General features: G+C 40.3%; 1 long non-coding RNA gene across 7 annotated transcripts in view; it reads right to left on the reverse strand.

The window, feature by feature from the left end:
• Nucleotides 1-20,230, reverse strand: part of LOC102290699 — a 152,937-nt gene extending 132,707 nt beyond the window's left edge. For 5 of the 7 annotated variants that reach the window (XR_006054832.1, XR_006054833.1, XR_006054834.1 and 2 more), the window contains exons 1-2: nt 19,439-20,045; nt 18,161-18,537 (exon numbers count right to left, since the gene is read on the reverse strand). This is a non-coding gene — a long non-coding RNA (uncharacterized LOC102290699). The other 2 variants (XR_317413.3, XR_006054835.1) reach the window with 2 other exon arrangements.
• Nucleotides 20,231-21,623: the final 1,393 nt, after the last annotated feature.

The raw sequence follows: 21,623 nt of genomic DNA on the forward strand, positions 1-21,623 counted from the left end.
GCAAACGTGCTCTAGTGTGAACCGTTCACGGCCCTCAAAGCGGCCTGCATGTGCAAAAGAAGACGTCACACACAACGCGCTCTGTTTAGACCCAGACCAAACAGTATTGTTTGACTGATGGCCCTTAATATAAAGACTTGTTTCGGACTTTACGTTTCCCAATTTTGCTTTAAGTTATAAAGTTATTTTGTTATTTACATGTTCATTTATCCTATCCGATTATTAAGTGATGACGTGACGAATCCTACTTCCGGGCCTAAAGTAGTCTGCATTTAATATGGCTTTTGTGTTGTTAACATGTTTAATGCTTTGTATTTTCTTCTATTTAATCTCAAAAAGCTCCTAAAAAGTCAGTGATCACTGTTGACCTCCCTCGGCTTTTATTACCGCTAATCATTTATTTAAGCTCAGTTTTTAAAACCTTACGATGTAACTACAGCCCAGCCCATGCAGCAGTATATGAATGACTAACCTCGTATTGTGGATGGATTATCTCAGTTGTTCTCCTGGCTGAAGTTTGGTCCTTTTACAGCATCCTGCCATGCGATTACATTTGTTCCTGACCACCGAGAACACTCACGTTAACTTTTATCGAGTGGAAAAAAAGTTAGCTTGTTTATATTATGCTAACATAGCTGTGTCGCTAGCGGTCACGTAGCACATCATTATATACCAGCTAGCCAAACTTCAGTAACCCTACAAACGTCACTGCTGTTTAGTTTTCTGTCTTCATTTATGTTGGAAGTGATAACAGAGCTGTACGTTTTAATTTGTTTCCAAAACCCCGCAGTCAGGACATGCTATATTGTATTTAGATAGAAGCTAGCGAGCTAACTTCTGCAACTCTCGTTAAATGTCATAAATTCCGTTTTCATGGATGCCTGGATGTTAAACTCAATTGTTACACCTGGTAGAGCAGAACGCTGATCATTTTATTAAAGATGAAAGACTTAAGACAGTTTTTCAACTCTCAGTAATGCCACAGTGATCATTTGATATATGGACCTGCAGCAGAGTTTAGGCCCAGACATGGCTAGTGACGTCAGACTGAATGATCGGATTGCTGTTAGAGGAGCGGTGCTTCAAAGGATAGTTGCAGATTTCTGTCAGAATCTGCAGATTATACAGTTATCAAATAAAATGTTCACATTTCTCCAACGTTGTCTTCCCAACAGTTTCCTAACATCTACAACTGGAATGGCCAGGAAGCGTTCACGATGTCTTCTTGGGCGCTTCTCCGGCAGCTGATAATTGGCGTCTGTCTTGTGTCAGTGACGCAAAAGACAGATTGAATTTAATAGATTTAAAAAGACAGATTCAAGGGGCGATCATGGCTCAAGAGTCGGCAGTTCGTCCTGTAATCGGAAGGTTGCCGGTTCGAGCCCCAGCTTGGATAGCCTCGGTCGTTGTGTCCTTGGGCAAGACACTTCACCTACCGCCTACTGGTGATGGCCAGAGGGGCCGTGGCGCGATATGGCAGCCTTCGCTTCTGTCAGTCTGCCCCAGGGCAGCTGTGGCTACAACTGTAGCTTGCCTCCACCAGTGTGTGAATGTGAGAGTGAATGAATAGTGGAATTGTAAAGCGTTTTGAGGTTCTCGAAATGCAATCCATTATTATTATTAATGTGACATGACCATTCAAACAGCAGTCGCTTTCTAAAATATCAGATATGTATCGGATTCAGTACCACATACGAAAGTGACTTAGGTCGGATTTGTGCTGTTCACACTGTCATACCATGATCGGATATGGGTTGTATAGGGTCAAAAAAGTGCGCTTTCGCCTGCAGTGTGAACGTAACCTTAATGACTCACACCCCAGTCTTTATGAGGTGTTTTGTTAGGTCAATAAAGCTTCCGGTTCAACAACACTTAAGAAAACACTTAATTAAACACTTAATATAAATACATACCTGGTCAGAACATTTTAGCATTAGGTGTTCAGCTTTTACCCTTATTAGCTATATGTTAAGTCACAATTAAGGTAGCAGCTATTAGCAAACATTATCAGTCCTGCTTGTCTGTAATGTTAACAAGCTTCCAGTTTTATTTGCACACTACTAAAAATATGGTGCCAAGTCACCAGAAGCACAGAAATTAAACAGGGTTATAGTTGAATTCTTTTGCACCAACCAGTATTGTTGTAGTCTTTTTTGTTTTTTTAATAAACCTCACAATTGTGTCATTTTTTCTCTCATGGCATCTAAATTACCGTAATTTTCATATCGTAAGACGATTTGTTTTGTTTGTTCCGCTGTTGTACGGCACTACGTTGCCTGGCGGAAGGGCATGTGATCAGACACACAGTATCGGGGTTCAAGAGTGGTATGTTGGTCACAACAGTGGTATGTTGGTCACAACATACCACTCTACTTTGAACAAACTTCAAAGTAGCGCTACGCGTTCAGCGGGAGGCGTGGATGACGAGCGGCGATAAACTTGCGAAAAGCAAGTTATGCTCAAATCCACAGGTGGAATCTGACAGCGTGGAAAAGTGTGAAAACATCCACGATCACCAACGGATTTCGAAGGGCTGGACTGCTGCATGATGGAGAGGAGGACACCGCTACAGCCCTTCTGAGGGTGTTCGACTCTGACACTGACAACGAGGATTTGTTTGGTTTTGAAAGTGACACCGAAGGAAAGAAGCTGAGAGTGGATGATGAAGCCATCCTGAGCCTGTTCATATCCGACACTGGAGAACAGGACTTTGGTGGTTTTAGTGCGCAGGAAAAAGAGAAAGATGGTGGTGAATGACTGACTTTTCTTCTTGTTAAAGCCGTGTCACTGCACCTGAGCCTAAAAGGTAGTCCGAATCTATTTTTCTGGTGTGCTGTAGGTTATTGTTATGTACTACATTTGTTACTCATTTATGAAGCACAGTACATGTTTCGTACTTGTAATTACCGCTACTTGTACATATACCTAAAAAGTTATGCAAATATGTACCCATAACTTGTTTTTCAAAATATTAATAAAAGGGGTGTGTCTCCAAACAGCCATCTCTTTCCTGACAATTCCCTTTGTGCATATTCTCTAACATATGATAAGTCAACATTGAATCACCTGCGGCTTTTAGTCAGGTGCGGCTAATGTATGTACAAAACAGGATTTTCCCCTGATTTTAGCTTGTGCGGCTAATATTCAGGTGCGCTCTATAGTCCGGGAAATACGGTAGTATCTATGACATTTTCCTGGATATTGGTATCGAGTTTTGAATTCCAGTATCACAACAACCACAGGATCCAGCACACCTGTCTCACTTTGAAGCCTTTCGTAACTTCCCCAAGTTTTCAGATGATGTCTTTTTTGGTTTTGGTTTGTGTTTTTTTACCCGGACTTTGGTCAGCTGCTAGTCAGTCGCCTGGGCCTTGATCTCAAAAGTTTCTCTCGGGTAAACTTTTAAGTAGAAAAGACCCCTGTTGCTACTTTAAACTCTTCATCTCCTCTTTCGCCTCCTCCTCACTGCTCCGAAGTGCTTTGTTGATAAACCCACTTTAGGGCTCACCAGTCTTGTCAGATGATCTTGCCGTTTGTTGTGTTATGGACAAACCGGCATGTTTGTGTGCATGCGTCCACATAGAAAAACGACTGTTAAAAACTGTACCTAACAGATTAGTTAAAAGAGCACACCCCAGCCCTACAAACATAAATACAAGCTCTAGGGATTTTCTAATCTGGATTTAAGTTGATGTTATCAGTAGATACACTACACTCACGCTAAAAATGCATGCTGTTCTGTCATTATCAGAGCAGGAAGCCACTCTTCTCTTCAGATGCTACTTGGTGCTCCAAACAAACTGAGAAATACTGAGCGGTCTGACTCACCAACACACAGACATATACATGTAACACTAGCTAGATCATTGGTACCACTAGCTGCTCAGAAAGGACAGTTCTTCTGCCAAGGCAACATGCATTTGGAAAACTCTGTGAGAGGCTGCCATGCAGTCTTCTGCTCACTTAGCACTTCACACACAGTCTGTCGTACTTTGTGTTACTCACTCAGCAAAAGCTTGAAGCATACATGAGCGTTTTGTGTGACAGCAGAAAAAATAATTCGGCCCTGGATAATCAGAAAACAAAGAAATGAAACAGAAAAATGTATTCTAAGTTTGGTGCCTTTGTTGGTAGAAGCCAGGCTCTTCCATGAGCTCAGAGTGAAATCATAAGAAAAGAGACTTCATTGAGTTTGTTAACTGCCAAACAAACCCACTAGCTGTGGATATTTTACTCCGTCTTGCAGAAGTTAAAGTGGGTTCTGTAGTTCATGTTTAGAATAGTTTTTAATTTGAAGGAAAAATTTTCACATGACAAACGAAGACCAAAGTCACAGGTGCTCCTACATATGCTCAAACATCCTTTACTTCTTTTCTTTCCTGCTTCCATGATGACTGCGTGGACGCTAACATACCCCTCACCCAGTTTCATCCACACATATGCAGAGACACATCAGGCATCAGTTTACCTGGCACGCATGCAAAGAAAGACAAATACTGCCTGACTACCTCTCTGCCCCATGCAAACACAGAGGCACACATAACAGCCACCTTACATATGAAAGTAGCACCTGACACAGGCCAGCTGGAATCGACCAGAACTGAGAATGTTACTTTGGTGCCTGCAGCAAAGACACTGTATACTATGTGTGTGTGTGTGTGTCAGAGTCTGACAATATGAGAAAAACCTTGAGGATGAATTTGAGGAAAAAACAAAAAGAGTGTACCAACTTAGGATAATCTTTAACTTTTGTCCCAAAATCTGGCCTCTATCTTTTATAGACACACACAAACACACACTATCAGAGCATGGGACTGCCAGCAGTTAAGGCCTGCACACACAAGCAAAATACACAAAGTGTATGTGGCATCAATTTCACTGCAGCACCTCACAGCCTGCCAGAGCCTCTCCCAGGCTTGATGTCTGCATCTGCTTGTGTTTTTCAGTTCATCTATAGGTGGACGTATGTATGCACGTGGAGATCTGCGTCAGTGCATTACATCTGCATCTAGTTTGGTTTAGGGGAAATTACACATTCTGGTTATTTTCCCTCTCTACATCAACACAGTGGATTACTTTACAGTCAGTGATGGGCCTAAAGTCTACAACTCATGGACATCAACAAATGCTAAGATGCTATTTGAGGCCATCACTGAAGCTTCTTCTTTGTGGGTCTTTCTGCATTCAGTATGTGCTTCAGTAACTGCAAAGCACGCACTTATGGGTTGAGATCAGGTGACTGGCTTGGCCATGTAAGAATACTGCATTTCTTTGCTTTGAGAAACCCTTGGGTTGATTTTGTAGTGTGCTTTAGGTGCTGTTCCACTTCCACTGTGAAGTGTCGGCTCAGTTTTGCAGCATTTGGTTGAATCTGAGCAGAGAATATAGCCCTCTACACTTCACAATTCAACCTGCTGTTTCTATCAGCAGTCACATCAACACTAAACATCAGAGATCTGGTTCAGCCGGGAGTCATACACCCCCGTGCCATAATACTGCCTCTCCAATGTTTGACTGTTAATGTGATATGCTCACATGAGCGGTTCCTTTCCTTCTCTTTACTTTTCCCATCATTCTGGCACATGTTAATCTTGGTTTCATCTGTCAAAAAACATTTTTCAGAAGTGTGCAGACTCTTTTAAATGTTCTCTGTCAAAGTTTAATCTGGCCTTTCTGATCTTCAGTGTTTCCATTGAGTTGCAGCCCTCTGCATTTACATTCATGAGGGCGTCTCTTGGTCGTTGACCTCGACAGTGAAACGCTCACTTCTTCAAGGATGTTCTTGAACTGGCATGATTTTATTAGACAGATTTTTTCTTAACCAAGGAAATACATGCATTTCCACACACATACATGAAGAAGTAACGATAGCTATTACTATTATTAACTATTAACTACTCTTGTGCTTTTCAGAGTTGCAGCAACTCCACATTCCATGCTGTTGAGTGCTTAAAGATTAGTTTCATGCTTGTTTTCATCTTCTTATCCATCTCTACTCCGTGTCTATAAAATGATTGAAAGTGCATTCAGTGCATTCACATTTTATTCTGGGTTGCAAAGCAAATAAAGTGAAGTGTTCTTTAGCAAAGTCTTTGATTTGAAAGAAGAAAACGTTCACATGATAAACGAACACCAAACTCATAGGTGCTCTTACATATGCTCAAACATCCTTTACTTCCTTTCTTTCCTGCTTCCTGATGACTGGGTTGGTTCATTGAAGGAGGTCTGCTGAAATACTCGAGGTGTAGTAAAAATAAATATTTGCATTATTGTTACAAAGAATGGATTGACTCTCAATAGAAATGCATGTGCAGTAGTGTACTGAATGTCACTTAAAATGTAATAAGAAAAGTGTGCCGTACATGTACACTATTCTCTCATTATATTCACACTGAGATCAAACTGAATAATCCAAAGCCAGCCTAAACGCCCTATGTTACCTTTCAAGTCAAAGTGGAATCAATACTTAATATATATGGAAACACATACATAAAAGCTATTAGTGTCCCCTGATGTGATCAGTGAAGTGAAGTCTCAGGGAACCCTTCTGACCTGCACCAATGCCAAACAGGACTCGTGCTATACAGCCCTGAGGCAGTGTTTAGGTGTGCAAATGGGTGGCTGAAAAAAATAGTTGCTTATGTGTTTATGTGTGCATGTAGTTTGTCTTTTCATTTGTGTGAATATGCATGCGTTTCTATGTACATGTATGCGTGTGTGTGCACTAGAAGCAGCATAACCTGAGGCTGTGACAGACGGACTCTAAACCATGTTACCAACACACCCCAGTGCTTCACTTAATAGTGCATGAGATAAGAACATTTGGACGTCAAAACAACCCCGCTACCCCTTTTCTCTATGGGAAATTAAGCTTTATGGAGCCCTAGTTTAAGACAATGGCTCCAGTGGTTTGGAAATTCCTTGTCGCTAATTGAGAGATATCCTAATGTGTTGAATAGGAAAGGTAATCTAAATATAGACACACACACAGAATTTCAACAGCACAGAATATGGATGGGATCTTACACAAATCTACATGTCGTATGTATACACACATGTGACGAGCCCTGCAAAACACAGATGGGAACTGGCATAGATTTCAGTTCAATTCATTTCAGTTTAATTTTATTTATAAAAACACAAAAACAAACTCCATCAAATCAAAATTGACTGAGTGCAAAATATTAGCTGTACCTGCTAGAGGCCAGTTAGCGCCATAAATGTTGTGAAGATGGTGAGCAAATATTTTATTCTCGGCAGATAAAATAATTTGTACAGATCCAGGTCAAAGCCAACTCGTGAAACCTGTTTTTTCTGTACTTGGTATTATGCAGGTAGCCTAAAATACATGAAAAGTAATGTGAACTCACTAAAAAAGGAATAAGTCACCATCTTTCCCATGCAGGTCAGAGGTAATCTAAGGAGGGAAACTCCTCAAGAAGTGAGCTCTCACAGTGATTGAATGAACACATGTGACGGAGGAGGACAGTGACTCAGTCATCAAAAGACAGAAGGAGCAAACCAGTGCAAAATGAAGGGGTGCTCAACGGGCTATGTTAACATGGAGAACTACAATGGTTGAGAAAAAAATATGGAAATAGAGTTAAGTAGAGAGCAAAAAAAAGCCATTAGAGCTAAGAAGACATTTGAGCACAAGACAAAGAGAGTTAGAGAGTGGGAGGTAGACGCCAACAGACAGACACAGCTAGAAACAGAGGCAGAGCTATAGAAACAGACAGTCATGCAGCCAGCCAGAGAGGCAGCCAGAGATTAAGAAAAGCGAGAGTAAGACAGACATGCATCTCAACTGTGACAGGCAGACGGCACTGGTACAAGGAAACTTAAAAAAGCAAATTCTGAAAGACAGCAATGCAGACAAGAGACTGAGGGAGGAAAAAAAAGGAAGCAGAGAGACAAAAAAGAAGAAAAAGTCAAAGCGTAACTAAAGGAGGAAGAGGGAAAGTGACAGAGGAGGTAGTGCAAGTGCGGTGTGTGAGAGAGAGGCCAAGATGATGAGGCAGACATGCACACAGACTGATGGAGAGTGCATAACTCAGTGGGGACTCTAATATTTTTGTCCAAGGGCACAGTCCAGCATAAAAAAAAATACTCGACATGACAAGGACAGCTTGTCTTTGCTCTACACAACCAAAATTACCAGCCATTCATACTGTGAAAAGAAACTGTGCCAAATAAAAAACTTTGTAAGACTGATGATCTTTGCAAGGTCGTCACAAAGGGGTGACAACCTCGCATTTTGGGGTCCCAGAATGCACTTAATGTAATGATGCCACTTTGTGTTGTATTCTCATCAAATGAGAAATGAGATGCTTTTGACTTTCACAAAGCCTGAAGTGATATTTTTAGACTCCGTGCGAGCTGCAGGGACAGGTGAATCAGCACAGAGTGACAGTACATTACCAGTCTAGCCGCACTGAGACGAGAATAATACAAAACCATGTCTAAAAGTCTAGAGCTGCACTTTCAAGTGAATGCAAAACGGTACCTAAAGTTTTGAGGAGGGATGTTAACATTTGTGGCTGGCATAGCCGTCATGATCAGATTTGCATTTCTCTCTAGCATCATTCCTGTCAGTGTGCAGCTGAGTGAACTGGCAGTGAACTGAAGAGGAGGCTGGCGCAGTCCTCCCACTGTCTATTGTGGCAAGACAGCACTTCAGTGTGAGTCTGTGTGTGATGGAGAAAATCTGAAAAATGAAGTCAGAGGTAAAAATTATATATATATATTTAAAAATACAGACTCAGACATGCAGTGTAGGCAACAGGGAAAAGAAAGAATTACAAGGGAGGGCAAACAGATACGAGAAAGTGAGAAATCAAATGAAGGAAATGAAGTAAAATAGATAAGAATGGACGAAAGAAAGAAAAAACACCTTCTGTCTGTGTGCTTTCATCCTGAACATCTTTGTGTCTGAGTGTCCCTGGATCACTGTGTCAGCAGTTCTCATTACTATACATGCTGAGGACATCAGAGAGCTTACCAAGTAGCCGGTAAAGCATCCTCTGTCTGCGTGCGTTCAAGTAACAACAGACGGCAAACATAAACAGCGGGAGAAAGAGATTCTCACAAATGAGCATGGAATCACTGAGGCGCTTGAAACACCTTGACACTCACACATATGTCTGTTTTCTAAGCGTCCTAAATTAGGCACATGGATTAAATTTGTACGTGCAGGAAGATTTAGTTGATTCTGGATTGAATTTTAGGCAGAACAAGTCCAGTCAGTTTCATCTAGTCTGCCCGAAGTGCTGAAATAAAGCTAGGCAATTTGTAATAAAAGTAAATGAGTCATATTAATGGGCAATTAAGCTGCATGTGAGCATTCTTAATGCCCACTAAACCAATTAAAGTGTACAAGGAGGTACCTCAGTTTGGAAAAAGAGTGAATTAATATTTAACAAGTTATCAGCCTGAACACCAGAAAAGAAACGTAGTGTAGTAGCTGTACTAGGTAGCCAGGTTCTGAGGAGTAAATTAGTTCCACTCCTTATAATTAAGACAATAGTAAATGATTCCTATTTCCACAACAGGCTCGCTGACAAAAAGTAAGTACATTTATTTATTTAGCGCCTTTTGAAATCACAAAGTGCTTCACACCAAACAAAACCAACAATGGCAAAAAAAAATTTTTTAATGAAATAAAACAATAAAATGAAATGAAATTCTACCCAAATGCCAATTTTAAAAGATGAGTCTTCAGCTGCTTGTTGAATGAGTCCACTGAGCCCACTGATCATAGGCTTCTAAAAAGTGGGGCACAGATTACGGAGCCACTGATGAGTCTAGCCCGTGACAGATATCTGATAGCTTGTTTGTCAAAGTCTGCCGAGTAACTGCCTAATGGATAAATAAAGGTATGACTCATTCTTAATCAGCTCATTTCTCAGGTGACCTTGTCTGAAAAGAAATTTGCCTCCAAATGTGATTTCAACTGGATTGTTAGTCTTAATAAGAGCAGGTTATGTTAAGGTTTTATGAACTTTGCCCCCAGCCGTACAACCCAAACACTACAGGCGGATGATGGTGCAAATATGTGTAAGACTTTCAGTGATTGTCAATGAGTCAGACACACTATGGTGGGTTTGAGTCATAATCAGTCTTATTCAGCAAGGATATACAAGCACCATGAACTTGACCTTGTGCAGCAGAGCTGGTAACAAAATATAGCACAGAATAGCTGACAGCTGATGCAAAGCAATTGAATGCATAATAATAATAATAAGAGTGGGACACAACTTGGCCTCATTCAGCCGCATTCCCACCAGAGATTTCATATTGACCTCGTATGACCTGGAAAAGCAATATGTCAACCTTTATACTCCATTGAATTTTTAATATTGCCCAGAAAAGCCTTAGCTTGAGGTGCATTGCTTTAAACAGCTTTTAAATTAAATGTGAGCCCTTACTGTTGCGTGTAGTGCCATGTTTTACAAAAACCTGCGCTTTTATCCACCTGTGTCCATCGTCAAGGCTGTATCCAGCCTGGAATTACTGCTTTATTCAGAGCAGGAAATTAACTTGAGTTTATTCAGCCCATTTCCAGGCACTCAGATTATGTCCCGCACTGGACTGGAAAATCGTGTCATTGCAGATACTCTCAGGGTAAGACTTACAGTCACAGGCATTATCTGCCTCAAGGAATCCCAGCATTTAATATTCACCATCATAGCTATAAATGGCACTGCCATGCACATAGATAAACTCTGAGTTATCTCTCAGTATGACATTCACCATACTGTAACAAGTACCAATCACACTGTACTTTATCAGCAAAAGGTCCATTTTAAAACAGAATAAGATTTTAATTGATGAAAGGGTAGACATGAATATTTAAAATAAATGCTTTTATGGACTTTCTAAAACTTTATAGTCTTTTTGCAACAAAAAGAAAGAAAAGAACAGCATGCAAAAGCACATCCAAAGAAATCCAGGCCCCGCTGGAAGATATGGTTTAAATGAGGCTCCTGTCCTAGCTGTCTACATGTCACCTTATATCTCCCAAAAGGTTAGGAACGGCATTGAGTAAGATGATGTAGATATCTTTATTCTACTCGGTAATCTTGATAGCAACAAAATTCCCATTCCTGAAAGCAGAGTTGTTTGCATAGAGCAGGACAGTTTCGAGTCTGATATCTCAGCTAGTGTTATGGGACATAATCTGACTTATCACACTATATCCAGCTAAGCTCAAAGATATCGCCATCAAAACATCAAAATAGATTTGGTATTAGTCAGCCAAAGTACACAGTCCTGACATGGTGCAGAGGCAAGATGACAGAAGATAATATTCTGGATTAACCTGCTTGAATAATACTTCTCCAAAAGCAGAAAGCGCATATCACAAAATATCAAACAGACACAAAAAGAGACAACACACCACCTAAGTCCAATATTGCCACCTATAACTGGAAAAACCCCACTTCCACTCGCTATCTATTTCTCAAAAAAGCTCAAAGATATACTTTGGATTTGCATGTCATTAAGACACAGCATTGTTTATTTAGACATTGTCTTTATGTTTCTATGTATATATATTTCTATATCTGAAGTTCCCAGGACTAAATGATAGAGTGACACAAGAGACAAGAAAACTGTACTTCATATTTTGAAATAAGTGAAAAGAAAAATCATCACTATAAATATAATATAATAAAATATAATAAATAAATAATTAAGGGAAACTAAGAAAAAATCTCAAGTGACATTTCCAGGGCAGCAGGATTGTAGCTAAAGCTCATTTATTGCATTCTCGAGATTCTCACTCATTCTCCTGCGCTTTTATCCCTGTATGAAATATTTGCTCTCTTGCTGTGATTGTTTTGTGTTGTTTTTTTAAAGTTAATATTTTAAATAATTACTGTCAAAACATTATAAATCCTTTAGGAAATCAAAGGATGTAGTTTCAAACAGAATAACTGTCTTTAATTTTCCTTTCAGTTTACAGAATATGGCTGGCAGCTGAGGCAGGTTGCTCCCTAATATAAGGAAGCATCATTCTCTGGCTGACAGAATACATCTTTTGGAGGGAATGTGGAAAGGTGACACAAAATCACTGTAAATTTGTTTACAAGCACACAATGGAGGTAAGCAACACCTCTTCTGTCATCTTATATCTCCTACTTCTGTCAAATTACACACAACCTGAAAAAATGAATGTTACTTTGAGTTCATTTCATCTAAAGCACCAAAATACACAACCTTTATGTAACTCCTAACTTCTGCCTGCTGATCAAGGGCAAGTATTGACACCAAACTGACTCCGAGACACCAAAATGAAGCGGTCAACGTGTCTAAACTAGAAAATGTGAACTACGTGGACATGAGTGTAATCGAATGCATGCGGGAAGGTAGCAGACACTGAAACTAAGAGCTCTGTTTAGCAAGAGTTTTCGAGTCGCAGGGACATTTCTTCCAGGAGTCACCAAAAGTAGCTGATTGTGGGGCTTAAACCAAAAGAAGAAATCCAGCAGTGTGCACTCCTTCTGCACCTAACTCCTTTAGTCCTCATAGACATGCTCCAATGGGGGACTCTGCAATGTATGTTACATTTTATGAACTGCTACCGCTGTCATGACTTGCCCGTGAGTGACTTGATGGTATGCTATTTTTAATTTTCAGTGCTGCTCTGCTCTGTCAAAAAATGACAGAAAGCCTACATCCTTCCAACGCTGTTTGAAGAATGATGGAAAATAAAGTAAACAGATACAGTCGGGTCATGTACTTGCATCTAAGAGTGAGTACCCAGCACTGAGGACAGTCCAAGCATTCACTGCTGGAGGGCATTCTCCTCTGACTTGCTGGTCTGGGAAAACAGTGCCAACTCAGTCTAGGTCCAACCTCGAAAAAGCAGCGTGCTGGCTGCAAGCTGGGTCTTCATCACTGGCAGCTTTTCTTTCTCTAACCTTGCACTGAAGGCCAGCGTCTCTTCACTCCCTGTGTTCTGGCTCTGCTGCGGATCAATTAGCTTAAGACAGCTGTCATTTCAATTAGGCTGTACAATGCAGTGCCCGACTGCTTTTCTCCTTAACTGGATTGACACACATCTTACTATTTTTTTTCTTCTATTTTTCAAAAGGGGAAACATGATGTTCAAAATCTTATCTCTGTAAAACTATAGCAAAAATCGAAATGGGCTTTGCAGTGTTGATGGTGACGTTACACACATTACCTCTGCAATCATAGGAAACTGAAAAAAGCCGGGCATGGCTGGGAATGGGACTTTATATTAAAGCGGGGGTAAAAAGAAAACAGAAGTAAGTGAATATAATAAAGGCTGTCAGTGAAATGATTTACTGAGCCCTTATCAGATTAATAATCCAAAGCGAATCACAGTATTGAAGAATAGCAGCACTGATATCACTTAACTACACTGTGCCTGTAGCAAGGAAGCCAGTGTTCATGCGCTAATGACACGTGTGTGTGTTTGTGTCTATAAAATCACTGCTTTATAATCTTTTAACTACCAGACAATCACAGATTTGTCTGTGATAAAATCCCAGTCCTCACACATATGTCTATGCTTATACCAGGCAAGTCATGTGTGTGTGTATGTGTGTGTCTATGTGTACTCATGTGGGGCATGCCTGTCCGTGTCTGTGCGTGTGTGTGTAGCAGATTTAGCTTTGATAAAACCCCAGTCTTTAGAGGGATTATCAGCCCATTCCCAGACAGCAACATGCTCTGCATTTATGGAGGTAATAAGTTGATCCATAATAGACAGACCACCAGACAGCTAAAGGCTGTTATTGGAAATTGTGTCCCCCATATCTATACCTGGGCATAGATGAAAGAGGGTTGGAAAGCAATATCTTCAGAGACAGTCAGACCTGCTGTGCAACACCTCGTGCGAGCTATCATCCGGTGAATTTTGATTTGGCGCTTACCTTTATGTATTGACTGACTCGTCATGCTACTGTTTGTGGTGTGGTTTTGCCTCTACTGAAATCCCAGAGTGCAAACGTACAGCGGCTGCCAAGTGTAAGCACACAACGTGGCACGACACAAGACATCAGCACGCAGACTCAAAAATAATTTAGCTAAATGTTAGTACTCTTTTTTTTTTATGTTTCAGAGATCTTAAATTGCCATTTGAATCAAAGCTATTTTCACTGAAACCAATCCTGGTGTATTTTAGTGAGATTTCACTCACTTTAATGTTATCTGACACCCATTTGTCGTTGCGTGACTTGAGCGTTTAAAAGTAGGGCAAAACCGGTGAAAAGGTCGCACGTTTGTGGATGCAGGCTGTTGTTTCCTGGTCAGAGCAATAAAACTTTCTCTGCCATTATTATTTCCCAAAACAAACCCTCTGTTGATGCTGAGCTCATAGCTTAACTTATGGCTGCTTCTCTCACCACAGGCATGGTGACAGAATTACTATAAACTGAAGAAAGGCTGGTATAAAGAGCACAATGAGGCTTGCTATCTGCATTATCCTTGTCTTTTTTATCTCTCTTTCTAACTCTTTTTTTCCCCTCTCAATCTGGATCTCTATTTCCTTTTTTCCCCTCCTGTCTTCTCTGCCCATCATTTACCCCCATGTCTGTTCTTTCTGCTTCATCTCCCTATGTTTCCTCTCTATCTCTCCCTACGCTCCCTTCAAATGCTCTGCCTTGTGCGCAGTCATAAAGAAATAATTTATTCCTGTCCCCCAGTGCTGGTATGTATTAGCATGCCAGCAGAGCACGTTAACTTATCTCTCAGCTACAGGCGCTGAGTGGTAAAACTAAGCTCTGATAGTTTGCAACAGGATGACCACAGAATGCCTGTAGCTCGGAGAATTAGGGCTGTCGTCATGATTAGTAATGGTGGGCCTGTTTTACTGCACTGTAATTCACTGAACTGTACCAACTGTATGACTCAATGATATGCAAAAAAGGACTATCAGCCCAAAATCGGCTGGTGGAGAAAATGAAAAGATTATTAACTGCTGCTGTTTTTGACAACCAGCCCATCCCAACCAATTCTGTTCTTTTGTTAAGGCGCGCAGAACATAACACATACAAAATCTGTTTGAGCGGCTGTTGCGCTCTGAAGGTCCAACTCAAAATTTGTTTGGCCATCTGTCAGCGCTAGTATCAGAGCATCAGACAGTACATATGAGACTGTAAAAATAGCATGAATTAGATAAAGCGCAGTGATAACATACACAGTTAAGGGTCGACGGTGTGTAGGCATCACATGCTGCATAAACAGATTGGGCCTTAAGTGGCATTTGTTGTCATTTTATTGCTTAATAAACCAGAAAACACCACCAGCGTACACATAAATTTATTATAGGGATTTTATGTGAGCCACTATCAGCTGCATTTCCCATAACCTCCATACAGCGAGCGGTAAAAAATAAACCTGATAGCTTTCAAGAGGCCCAACCACACAATGTCTAGGAGAATTAGGCTCATTGTAGTGATTAGTTACTCTGGGCCTAATGTTGTATTCTAATCTAATGCACTTTGCATAGCATGAGTCGGGTTTACAGACATGCTGTGCATTATAAATGGATAGAAACAATGTAGATGTAAGAATGCTGGCATCTCCGGGATGAGAATCTAAGGTAATACATTGCTCCAACTCTGCAGTACAAAGCTTGGCTCTTATTAGACTTCACTTCCAGGCAGAGAATGAGCTGCATTTTAGTGTAACAACAAACAAGGATGGATAAGCGATTATAGTGACACAGATTTAGTTGTGCATATGGCGCATAGAAAAAGAGGGTGTTAAACCATTCCCCACTTTAATGAGCAGCTTAGATGGATATTGAGACTTCAGAACTGAGAGATGGCACAGATTGCTGCGTTAATGTCATCCTGTGTAACTCAGTGGATTAGGTTTAGATTTGCAGCTCCCACTAGGGCGACCGCATACAAGAAAGTATCTTCTCATAAAGAGTCCACTGAATGGCAAATGCTAAGAAAACTGCCCCGCACTTGATAACAGCATTACTGATAAGCAATGTAATTAAGATGCACAGAGTGGAGCATGCTGTATTGTGGGAAAAAGCACCCCAGTGCAATCTCTATTAAGAGCCAAGTGCCGGGCATGTCATAATGATTATTTATTATAACCCTGATGTGTCTGTTTTACTCACTATTTCATTATCTGAGTACTGGATGCAACTGCACAACTGAAATTCACTATGTCACATGTATGAGCTACAGAGTTATGAGTGCAGCTTAATATGCACTTCCTGTTCATTTATATGTTACATTGCAAAGTTGATATGATTTGTGTTAAATAAAGCTTCCATATCTCAGACTCCAATTTGCCATGCTCCCTCTTCCTCCCTCCCTCTATGTCTGTCTGTGTGTGTTTGTGACTCATCACCACCCATATTGTGCCACTGACCTATATCTGCCCTACCTGTGTGTCACACTATCGACTGACCTTGATTCCAACTGATCTACTCACTTCCAGACAGTGACGTGAGTCTTTAGCACAACACCAGCAGGAAGCAAGTAAAATATTTCTCTTCCAGTCAATTCCACTGGTTACAAGAAGAAAAAAGTGAGTAATGTGATTAAAGCCAACAAAAGCATTGTCAGGGACCCGCATGTCTTTTAGTAACTAATTTGAAATTTCGAACTGATTTAAGGGATATTATCGAGGTAATCTTCTCCAATGATTCTTTGCATTTTAGCCTTACTTTCAATAATTTAGTATACATTAACGATGTTATTTGGCTGGATTTTATTCTTCTTTATAATCTTATTCAATAGTATCTCAGAGGCTTTTGGCAAATCATTTTTAAAATGTTATCTGGTTGCTCTTTGCATGTTTAAAATGATAAACAACTCATTTCTGAGCAGACACGGTAGATTAACATCAGAACACATAGCCAAGAGCCACATCCCTGTATCTCTGCCTCTCTCTCTCCCGTTCTCTGCTGCAGAGTAATGCATGGTGAAAATGTGATGCTGCAGGACCATGTGGGCTACCATGCACAAAGCGACTGGAGGTGGAGCTTGGATGCTTACAAGTTCCACTGTACGCTCTCATTGGCTCTCAATGACATCATTGATAAGGGGCTGCAAAGAGAGAGAAAGGAGTGACTCTCCTCTCTCCCTCACACTCCTGTATAGTAGAATGCAAATGCAGGTTAAGAAGGCCAGTTGAATAGCTTGTGACTCTTTTCTGACTCTAAGAGATTCGTCTGAATTAGTTGCTGCTAAAGCATTAGGCGAAATACAAAACTGCCTTCTCCATCGTAGGATGGTCTCGCTCTCGCCTGACCCCCGAATGAACTGAGCATTTGAAGAAAGATTTCTCTTTCTACAGAACATTTCGCAACTGATGAATGCTGTGGATCACAGTGCGTGCAAATTATGCGACTGTCACGCAATCGTAAGTGAAACTAACTATCGGTGTTAAAACTGATCAGACCGTGGACACTCAAATTTGGCCCAAAAGCGTTCTTGGGCTTTATAAAAGATAACCGAAGTCAAATCAGATGAAACATGCACTCCGACTATGATACAATTATGCTGCTGTGCTATGCCGAGACCATGCACAGATAAAACTAAACTAAAATATAAACATGTCATGAGGTAGGGACTCTACTACTACTGAACTGTACAAACTGCACATCATCAGATGAACTTTTAGCTCATTATTTTACAATACAGACTAGTGGTCCTGTGCAACAAACTTGGACTAAACGTCCAGCTTCATTAAGGTGCTTTGGGCATTTCATGGTTATTCACTGTGTTATTAAAAAAATTTCCCCGTGCATAACAAGTGTGGAATACAAAAAGACATTGCGAGAATTGCAAGTTTACAGTATTGGTAGTCATCATTGTTTAACCATGCCAAAATTATCTTAGTTTCTCAGAGGCAATGACTAATGACTGGCATGATAAGACAAGCTGGTTGCCTCAAAATAATATTTTATCAACTGTATATTGATTTTAGCTTTAAGCCTACATAATATATGGAATTACAAATAAACTCAGATTACAGTACAGGGCAACACAACGCCTTAGAAAATACAGCTGATGACAAATGTAGCTGGAAAATAGTGTGTGTGTGTGTGTGTTTGTGTGTCCCTGCGTGTGCTAGGGATTTCACACATGTACCAGCCCTGCAAACAAGTGGTTGAACAAGTGCCACATACCATCTCCCACTAAAGAGTAATATTACCTACCCATTCTGAGAAGGATCAGGAAAGCAATATCCTGCTATCCCAAGGACTTTGGCCCAGGACGCGTCTTGTATTGTGGCATTCTACATGCACATCTTTTATAATCCTCAAAGTATCTCCATGAGGTTTAGATTTCCAAGTGTGCCTAAAACACAATCCGACTGGCGCTGCTGCTGCTGAAGTCTAAATCCTCATGAGATAAGTCTTCATGTTCATCCAGAAGAAAAGTGAACAGTCTCTTAATCCTTCATTTCATCTTAAAAATGGCTTGATAGGTGAATCTGTACATCTTCCATGTGTTTTTTTTTCTACACATCTTTTTTATTTTCTTAATCCATCAGAAGCAAGCACTGTACTGGTTAAATTGCTTAAATTCCCACCTAAGGACAGTGCCCAGACAAATAAAAAGAAAAAAGAAAAAAAGGTTAAAGGCATGGCAGTCAGTCAAAGCTACAGCACATTTTTCTCATTCAAATGGAATCCCAGTCTAAATCATATTAAACTTGCACTTTAGGAGTGAATAAGCAGCATAAAAGTGTGTGAATGAACTGTATGAGTCAAATTTGTTTTTAGAAACTTTTAAATATATATATTTCTTTATATAGAATAACAAACTAATTTGTTTTCAAACCACATGTAAATCCTGTAGGTGTGAATTCTCCCCTTTGCTGACTAATGCAAAGTTTAAGGGTAGAGCTACTCCACTGTGGAATGCTTCAAATCCACACAAGTTGTTTGGCCACACCTTCACAACATAAAGAAAGTTTGTTTGTTTTTAAATCGTGTCCACTTTATTTTTTTAAATAACGAGGAAAAATAATAAAAAATGAAGGTGGAACTTAATAATAAAACTCAATAAACAATAAAAAGTATTTACATTGACATTTCCCGGGTATTTGCTTCTTTAAAAGAAAACAAGGCAAATAAAAGCTATTCAAACACTTTGAAATACTAGAATTAAACAACATAATTAAAAAATATATATCACATAAATTTAACTTTGCAAGTTTGAAAAAGAAAAGAAAAAGTTGTTTCCTGGTGGATCTGCGCTCCTTTCTGCTAGCTTTCTTTGTATGGACTGAGAACAAAGGAGCCTTTACAGTAGCCTAACAAAGAAGCTGCAGCGACTTATACCTGTTGATCTATTTCCAAATAAACTCTAACAAGTTTCTTAAAGATTTTCAAGACGAGCTCGCTTTAGATTCACGTCATTGCATCTTTTTTGTTGCCTATAAACATCATTTCTCATTAGTGCGAAAAAAAAGTTTAATTCTGTGTTACCGTTTCTTGTTTCTTGGAGACTTTACACCTGATTGCACTGCGCGGAATTCCCATAGTGCAGAAAGACAACTTCGCAAGAACGTAAACACAACAGTCATAAAACTACTGCACTAAGAAGGAAAAAAGAAGTATTTACAAACTATCCATCAGCCAACTGTGATTTTTCTCGCGTACGTAAAAAGGTCCTTTCCTCCGCAAACTTCTGACAGGCTTTGTCTTGTGTCGCAACATCCTCGAGAGACAAAAAAATACAGCAACCCCACAAACTCTTCCTCAACTCCATGAAAGCTCCCTGACAATTGCTTCTAAGTAGCACAAGTTGAGTGTTAATGAGCGTTATGGAGATGCGTGTGTGAGCATCCCCCTCAAGTTCTCTCCTCAAAGCGACCCGCATCAGACAAAGGAACAGGGGACCGCTCCTCTCGCTCCCTCTCTCTCTCTCCTTCCTTGCTGCCTCGATTTCTCTAGCTCTCTCTCCCTCTCCCTCCTGCTTTGTGCTCAAGTTTGAGCGCTGACGCACCAACTACAGCCGCAACTTTTAACTGGGAATAAATTCCAAAAAATCGCTCGAGGCTTGAAAGCAAAGACAGTGTGCCGCTTGGAGACAACTCACCTGGGCAGTCGGCTTCCTGTGCGCGCGCTGCTGTCGGTTGTAGGAAAAAAAAAAGTTTGAGAGGGCACATCTAGCTTTGTGTTGTGGAGTCCCCCTTTGTCTACACGTGTGATAGATGGATGGGGCTCTTTTTTGGCCGCGCCTAGTTCATTTCGCTCTCCAAAGAGTCCCGCCCTCTCAAAGTCAAACAACTATGCACAAAACAATGTACACTGTGGATCCGTGTGAGTGATAAAGATCACGGTGTTGGGTTCTATCATTATACTTATTATTACTATTTTACTTTATTTAAACACACTAACTCCCAATAAGTTTTTTTTTACAAAGCAGCTAATTATGTCTGTCTGTGTCGTGGGATATCTATTTATTCTTTTTACCCAATTTTTTTTCTTCTTGCGTTTGTTTATTCATTAAAGCCTCTTTGTGGCACTGGCTTGCAAGGTGCTCTTCACTGAGCATTCTCTCTCTCTCTCTCTCTCTCTCTCGCTCTCTCTCTCTCTCTCTCTCTCTCTCTCTTTCGTTCAAGTGGCAACCAAAAGAAACCGTCATAAAACTGTCACACTAGAAAATCTTTGCTTCCGAAATACTTTTTTCCTCCATTCTTCTTGTCTTTTGGCTGGCTGACAAAAACTTTCCTGTATCCTCCGCGTGGAGACAACCATTGTGTCTGGATAGCAGTAGCAGGGGAACAAAGAAAGAGACCAAAGAAAGGGGGGAAATGATTTTTATTTTTATTTTTATTTTTTTTTAATAAAGAATGAAGTGGTGTGTGTATATCAGTAGCTCTAGACTTGTAAAGAAGGGGATCCGCTGTGCTACTGCTACGTCAAATCTTATGCAAAAGCTTTATTTTGAGTTTGGAGAACAGTAACAGTGATACACCAAAACATGCGTAAATAGAATATTTAGACATCTTTGCACCCCGTAAATACATAAATATTTATTCATTTATTTAATTAATTAATTTGATTAAGTTCATTTACATGAGCAAACTTTCTAGTTTTTATAACTTAACTTGAAATTTTACTTAACCACTACCTTAACATCAGTTACTCTTTGTTGTATAACTCCTTCCAATAGGAAATGTAAATCTGTATAGATGTCGTGAGAAATTTAAAAAAAAAATTAAAGGAGTTTCAGGCTTTTTTTCATTAGGAAAGCTGCTTTTGGTACTGCAGTCGGTGAGGGTAGTGCTGGTAGTATTACATGTGGGTGTGCTGGAAGGAGGGGGAAGAGGGAGATGAGCAGGGGCAGGGAAGAAGTCATAATCACGTCTCCCTTCTCCCAGTTATGTGCAGCTCTTTGTCCCAGCTGTAACGTTTGTAACGGCTGTAAAGGAGCACGCAGGACAACAGGAAACATGCAAATGCAAATACATGCAGTGACAGTGATTAACCACACTGCTGTTCACAGGCAGAAGAAAAAGCCTCTGTGGCTCTGCCTATTGGACCTGACCTGGGTCCTGAAAAAGCAGCATACTAGTCAATACTGCTTTTGTGCGCGGCATTCTTTGTGTACACCGGTTTCCACAAGTGTGTGTGTGTGTGTGTGTGTGTGTGTGTGTGTGTGTGT

The sequence above is a fragment of the Haplochromis burtoni genome, unplaced genomic scaffold (genome assembly GCF_018398535.1).
Source record: "Haplochromis burtoni strain Fernald_Lab_line unplaced genomic scaffold, NCSU_Asbu1 Contig_142, whole genome shotgun sequence".
Taxonomy (NCBI): domain Eukaryota; kingdom Metazoa; phylum Chordata; class Actinopteri; order Cichliformes; family Cichlidae; genus Haplochromis; species Haplochromis burtoni.